The sequence below is a fragment of the Notolepis coatsorum genome (genome assembly GCF_963971535.1).
Source record: "Notolepis coatsorum genome assembly, chromosome: 20".
Taxonomy (NCBI): domain Eukaryota; kingdom Metazoa; phylum Chordata; class Actinopteri; order Aulopiformes; family Paralepididae; genus Notolepis; species Notolepis coatsorum.
The window spans coordinates 72,990,816-72,998,935 of record NC_140184.1 but is presented as its reverse complement, the minus strand read 5'-3'; positions in this window follow the sequence as shown (position 1 = coordinate 72,998,935).

Sequence of the window (8,120 nt, the reverse complement as noted above, 5' to 3'; positions counted from 1 at the left end):
AGAGCTGGGCCGTCCTAAAGAGGCTCTGCAGTAACGTTTGATTTCTTCCAACATGGCTGGCTTTTTGGTACTATTGGTAACCACTTTTGAAAGGAAATTGCCTAAGCTCTGTGCAGTGGTAGAGTAGATAAAACATTGGAAGCATGAGATTACTGTTATTACTGTTATTATATATGACTGATATTACTGTTCCACATGGACATGTTTAGTAGATCCAGTAATATATGACCTATTTATAAAAAAAATAAAAATAAGATTTATTTTTGCATTTTTACAGCTTTTATTGGTCATACAAGACCGGCAGAGGAGAGGGAGAACGGGAGGAGATGTGGGGGAGGACATGCGACAAATCAGCCCGGGAGCGGGAGGCGAACCCGGGTCGGCCGCGTGGGTCTGCGAGGCAGTATGCGGGCCACTGGGGCACCCCTAATTTATTACATTTTCAAGATTCAATTCAAGATTCAAGATGATTTATTGTCATGTGCACAGTTAAACAGACAGTTTGCCGTACAATGGAAAACGTATTTAGCCCTACACAACATCGCACAGATAATACAAGTGAATGCTACATGCTAAAAAATAAGGAGATCTTAAAAATAAATGGTAGAAGATATATACAAGGTACGAGTGAGTAACATTAACATCATTGCACGTTCCGTTCACATAGTATAGGATCAAGTAGTTAGAGAGAGAGAGAGAGAGAGAGAGAGAGAGAGAGAGAGAGAGAGAGAGAGAGAGAGAGAGAGAGATAGAGAGAGAGAGAGAGAGAGAGAGAGAGAGAGAGAGAGAGAGAGAGGACGGACGGACGGAGGGAGAGCAGCCGGTGCCACACACACACACACACACACACACACACACACACACACACACACACACGCACACACGCAATTACACACTCAAAGGGGTGGACTAAGTCATCCCGCAATGGATGGTGCAGGTGTTAGGATGTTTCGGGAATTTCCGAAGCCCATGAAGCTTTAATAGTTGTTGGCCCAATAGTAGTCCCAGCTTAACGACATGTGTCCAGAGGAAGGCTTTTACTGGGCAAGCCCCACACCTGCCCTGTAAATACAGCCTTACGCCCATGATAGCTACACTAACCATCTGTAAATACAGCCTTACCCCCATGCTAGCTACGCTAACTATCAGTAAATACAGCCTTACCCCCATGCTAGCTACCCTAACCTTCAGTAAATACAGCCTTACCCCCATGCTAGCTACCCTAACCATCAGTAAATACAGCCTTACCCCCATGCTAGCTACCCTAACCATCAGTAAATACAGCCTTACCCCCATGCTAGCTACCCTAACCATCAGTAAATACAGCCTTACCCCCATGCTAGCTACCCTAACCATCTGTAAATACAGCCTTACCCCCATGCTAGCTACCCTAACCATCAGTAAATACAGCCTTACCCCATGCTAGCTACCCTAACCATCAGTAAATACAGCCTTACCCCATGCTAGCTACCCTAACCATCAGTAAATACAGCCTTACCCCCATGCTAGCTACCCTAACCATCAGTAAATACAGCCTTACGCCCATGCTAGCTACCCTAACCATCAGTAAGCCTTACAGTCCTTGCAAGCAGAGGACGAGAGGAGAGAGTGATCATCCCCCTGTCCTCCGCCTCGTCGCCTCATCCCCCCCCCCTTCTCATTTCATTAGGAATCACTCGACACTTCACAGAAACATTCAATTACGCTCCAGCGGTAATTAAATGTCCCTCAAATGAGTTCGTTTAAATCATCTTCATTTGGGCATCACTTGAGTTTTAATGCTCGGTGCTGCAGCGCGGGCCTCCAATGAGCATTAAGCTCCTCGTCCGCTGGGAGTGTTTGAAGGGCTACGCTCACAATCACAGCCAGACGACATTTTCAGACGCTTAGTAGGCTGACAATTGAAAAGAGATCTTTAATAGAAACAGATAAGATAGTTGGAGGCACACTACTGAACCGTGATAGAGAAAGGCTGTGGCAGAACAGGGGGGGGAAGGTGATGAGCATTTGCATAAGTTCCCACATGGCTCTGTGTGAAGCTAATTCAGTAGCCTTTGTGTTTTCAACGTAGCAATTTGTCCTGTGTAGCGAAAAAGACCAAGTGTGACATTACCTGAGATTACTGCATTTACTAACTTAGATTATGTCTGATTTGACACACGTAATTGGGAGGATGTGAGAGGGGCCAAAATTCATCCACTCACGTTTTCCACAAGGCAGACTCATGTCTGGGTTGGCTTTTTAAAGGTTTAGAATACATGGAAATAAAAGACTCAAATGTCATCCCAGATCCTCCAATTAGAAACGGTTGAAATTCAGGACCAGTGTACATAGGAGACCAGATAGCTGAATATCAGTGGACTAGGCCTCAACCGAATCACAACCAAATCACAACCAAATCATGTATTCCAATGTAGACCATGAGTGTCTCTGTCTAGTGTCTAGTCAGATCTAGTGCTAACCATGTACTATAGACTTTGCTTTCTGACTAAAAGAGAATTAGCAGAAAATAAAACTAACTTTAGTGCCTGTATTTCGTATCAGAAAGACCCACGGCGGCGCCGCCTCAGTGGCAGAACTCACAGTCCAACATAATGAATGTAATAATTATGTCCGGGTGATATAACTGTAAATCATTTAATGACCCTACAAGGCGAGAGTTATTTTTAAAGGGGGATTCATCAATATTCTCCAGGGGTACACAGAGAAAGGTCAGGGAATCTCTCATTAGGATATGAGCGTGCGCATGCGTAGCCCTCTGCTTGCATGTTTTATTCTTTTCCGCATGCATGTGCTTTTGGGCCCCGCAGATTGCTGATTTCGGAGAGCGTGTGCATTGGTCGTGCATCATACAGTTAATAAGGGAAGAGGCGCGGATAGCATAACAGAAGAGAGGCAAAGCCCGAGCCTGCATGCACACACATGTTAATGCTATACCATATGTTGTGGTACATGCACACACATGTGAATGCTATATCATATGTTGTAGTACATGCACACACATGTTAATGCTATATCATATGTTGTAGTACATGCACACACATGTTAATGCTATATCATATGTTGTAGTACATGCACACACATGTTAATGCTATATCATATGTTGTAGTACATGCACACACATGTTAATGCTATATCATATGTTGTAGTACATGCACACACATGTTAATGCTATATCATATGTTGTAGTACATGCACACACATGTTAATGCTATATCATATGTTGTGGTACATGCACACACATGTTAATGCTATATCATATGTTGTGGTACAGACGAGGACTCGGACTTGTTAATTGATAAATAGAGTTATTTATAAAAAGAAATCATTGTAATAGGCCCTAATCATTTGGCATGAGATATCATTAATACCGTAACGAGTGCATTTGTTTGGCTCTCTTTGAAACCGTGACCGCTGTGTCATTTATGTTTAATGTTGTAGACCTTTTATTTATTTGTATGTCAGCTCTTTGACCGTCAGAGTGGAGGTGTGACTGAACCTCGGTGACTTGGACTCGGACTCGGATTCGGGTCATGGGGACTTGACTCTGGCTCTTCTTTGGTGACTGGGACTCGGACACTGGGGACTCGAGACTCGACTGGGACTCTGACACTGGGGACTCGAGACTCGACTGGGACTCTGACACTGGGGACTCGAGACTCGACTGGGACTCGGACACTGGGGACTCGAGACTCGACTGGGACTCTGACACTGGGGACTCGAGACTCGACTGGGACTCGGACACTGGGGACTCGAGACTCGACTGGGACTCTGACACTGGGGACTCGAGACTCGACTGGGACTCTGACACTGGGGACTCGAGACTCGACTGGGACTCTGACACTAGGGACTCGAGACTCGACTGGGACTCTGACACTGGGGACTCGAGACTCGACTGGGACTCGGACACTGGGGACTCGAGACTCGACTGGGACTCTGACACTGGGGACTCGAGACTCGACTGGGACTCTGACACTGGGGACTCGAGACTCGACTGGGACTCGGACACTGGGGACTCGAGACTCGACTGGGACTCTGACACTGGGGACTCGAGACTCGACTGGGACTCTGACACTGGGGACTCGAGACTCGACTGGGACTCGGACACTGGGGACTCGAGACTCGACTGGGACTCTGACACTGGGGACTCGAGACTTGACTGGTACTCGAACACTGGGGACTCGAGACTCGACTGGGACTCAAACACTGGGGACTCGAGACTCGACTGGGAATCGGACACTGGGGACTCGAGACTCGACTGGTACTCGAACACTGGGGACTCGAGACTCGACTGGGACTCGAACACTGGGGACTCGAGACTCGACTGGGACTCTGACACTGGGGACTCAAGACTCGACTGGGACTCTGACACTGGGGACTCGAGACTCGACTGGGACTCTGACACTGGGGACTCGAGACTCGACTGGGACTCTGACACTGGGGACTCGAGACTCGACTGGGACTCTGACACTGGGGACTCGAGACTCGACTGGGACTCTGACACTGGGGACTCGAGACTCGACTGGGACTCTGACACTGGGGACTCGAGACTCGACTGGGACTCTGACACTGGGGACTCGAGACTCGACTGGGACTCGAACACTGGGGACTCGAGACTTGACTGGTACTCGAACACTGGGGACTCGAGACTCGACTGGGACTCGAACACTGGGGACTCGAGACTCGACTGGGACTGGAACACTGGGGACTCGAGACTCGACTGGGACTCCAGATGTCGTGACTCGACTACAACACGGGTGGATCATACCGTTAATACGGGAAGACACACAAATAGTATAAGAGAAGAGAGAGGCGAGCCCTGAGTCACATGCCTCCTGCAGATCATGCACGCACACACATTATTAATGCTATATCATATAGTAAGGGCAGGAAATTAACTAATGCATCCACCGGCCGCAGTGGCATAAATTCACTGTGATTATTCTAGCAGCGTAGAAAAGAGTCTGGTTGTCTAATGTAGACAAACGTAGCGGGCCAAAGACAACAGCCACCAGTAGGTACTGACAGCCGTCACCGTGTCCATCTATTACACTGCAGGGGGAGAAACAGGGTTTCACTGTTTTGCCACAGAACTATGTACTCAGTATGTACACAGATCTATGTGCTTTTACAAATAATTATCTTTGATGTCCGTCTTCCACCCTGTAGTCTCTATCTTCATGGAGGTAAAGGTTATCTTTTGGCATTCCAGTGTTGCACATCACTGACACTGTTCCAGTCAAGCAATGTCAGGATAAGACCCCCCCCCCCTTCTCCCTGACTGCCTTAGGCAATCTGCCCCTAACCTAGTATTTGTGTAGCTCTTCTTATCAAGCCGAGTCCAGGTATAAACAAACGCTGCTGTCAATATCTTCATTGATTCAGTGTTTTGTATGGGGATATTGGTCAATCACAAACACAACATTGTTCACCTTGAAGAGGTGGATCCATTGCATTCTAGTGGTTAACCCTGTTAGAGGAGAGACATAGGTGTGACGCTACTATTCAGAGAAAGCCTAAAAGAAGTGTCAGTTAGCTAGGACAAGTTGGGATAAGATTAAGCAAGGGAAGGATTGGTTTGTGTTTGGGTTATGGATATGGTTTGGCAACAGATACCATAGAAGAAGTTGTGTTTTGGCGAGAATGCTGTAGCTATGGTTGGGAATATGGTCAGAATAGTGTTTGACAAAGAGAACAGCTGAAAAGTAAGCAGTAGGCTATTGTTCAGTGTTCAACAATAATGATTTAATAACGAGACAGACGGCGCCAAATTTAAATACGAAACAGTTCATGTTTGCTACTGAATGTTTTAGCTGGCTTGTTGGCTTTCGTGAATTCCTGCAGTGGTTTCCTGCATTGCATGGCTTGTCGCCTAAATACTGAGTAGTAATAAACATTCACTGACGTTAGCAATGCTCATTTTTGCGCAGTATGGCAAACCAAATGTAGCTTGGTTTCTTGCATATTAACGGCATATTAACATCCTATGTTTGTCCATGAATTGAATGAATTCTTGTCGTGTCTAGTTAGCTCTCAGAGCTAGGTGGCTGGACTAACCTATCAGCACATGACAGACAGACAGACAGACAGACAGACAGACAGACAGACAGACAGACAGACAGACAGACAGACAGACAGACAGACAGACAGACAGACAGACAGACAGACAGACAGACAGACAGACAGACAGACAGACAGACAGACAGACAGACAGACAGACAGACAGACAGACAGACAGACAGACAGACAGACAGACAGACAGACAGACAGACAGACAGACAGACAGACAGACAGACAGACAGACAGACAGACAGACAGACAGACAGACAGACAGACAGACAGACAGACAGACAGACAGACAGACAGACAGACAGACAGACAGACAGACAGACAGACAGACAGACAGACAGACAGACAGACAGACAGACAGACAGACAGACAGACAGACAGACAGACAGACAGACAGACAGACAGACAGACAGACAGACAGACAGACAGACAGACAGACAGACAGACAGACAGACAGACAGACAGACAGACAGACAGACAGACAGACAGACAGACAGACAGACAGACAGACAGACAGACAGACAGACAGACAGACAGACAGACAGACAGACAGACAGACAGACAGACAGACAGACAGACAGACAGACAGACAGACAGACAGACAGACAGACAGACAGACAGACAGACAGACAGACAGACAGACAGACAGACAGACAGACAGACAGACAGACAGACAGACAGACAGACAGACAGACAGACAGACAGACAGACAGACAGACAGACAGACAGACAGACAGACAGACAGACAGACAGACAGACAGACAGACAGACAGACAGACAGACAGACAGACAGACAGACAGACAGACAGACAGACAGACAGACAGACAGACAGACAGACAGACAGACAGACAGACAGACAGACAGACAGACAGACAGACAGACAGACAGACAGACAGACAGACAGACAGACAGACAGACAGACAGACAGACAGACAGACAGACAGACAGACAGACAGACAGACAGACAGACAGACAGACAGACAGACAGACAGACAGACAGACAGACAGACAGACAGACAGACAGACAGACAGACAGACAGACAGACAGACAGACAGACAGACAGACAGACAGACAGACAGACAGATTCAAGAGTGGTGGCCAAGCACCCTCTGCAACCTATTGTTGCAGATGTCGCTTCACACCCCTCTTGAAGACAGCAATAGTGGGGGAGTTTTGGATGGCCCTGGGCAGAGAGTTCCACAGCCGGCAGGACAGAAAGCCATTCTGTGAATAGGAACCCTTTCTAGGCTCATAAACTGAGAGCTGTCCAGACCGTAACTGTCGTCCGAGGACCTGGCCATGCAGGACAATGAGAGAGCATAAATATCTGGGGGCAGATCCATTTAACATTTTATACAAGCCTCTTGGCGCGACCCCGAGTCAGTCGCCATGGGTTTTGCTCATCAACGAATGTGCACATTTATAGTTATTATGTTTGTTTTTACTACTTTTTTTATCGAAGCATCACTGGCGGGGACGTCATACGACCGCCAGTCACTTATTGACCTAAACTCCGGACTCAAAGGGGAGTTTAGAGACACTTTATCATGCCAAGAATGGCCAACTGAGATCAGGCGGGACAAAGACAACGCGGGAGACAAAGACGGACGCAGGACAAAGAAGAAACACAGGGGGAAGAGGAGCGGGATCAGATTAAGATTAAGGAAATCTGCTTACCGTCCGGCTATTCCATCTATCTTCCTAGCGAATGCCCGTTCGCTAGAGAGTAAGATGGATGATTTACGTGCGCGGGTCCGATTCCAGCAAGAGATGAGGGAATGCAATATCCTGTGCTTCACCGAGACCTGGCTAAAACCAGTCACTCCCGATCACAGCATCTCTCCCTCCGACTCCTTCACCATCTTCAGAGCGGATCGTACAGAAGCCTCCGGGCAGAGCATCGGCGGGGGGCTATGCCTTATGACCAACAACGGCTGAACTAGCCCCGGGGAAGTGAAGATACTCTCCCGTTCATGCTCTCCCGACATGGAACACCTCACGATCCAATGTCGTCCGTTCCATCTTCCGCGCGAATTCACTGCAGTGATC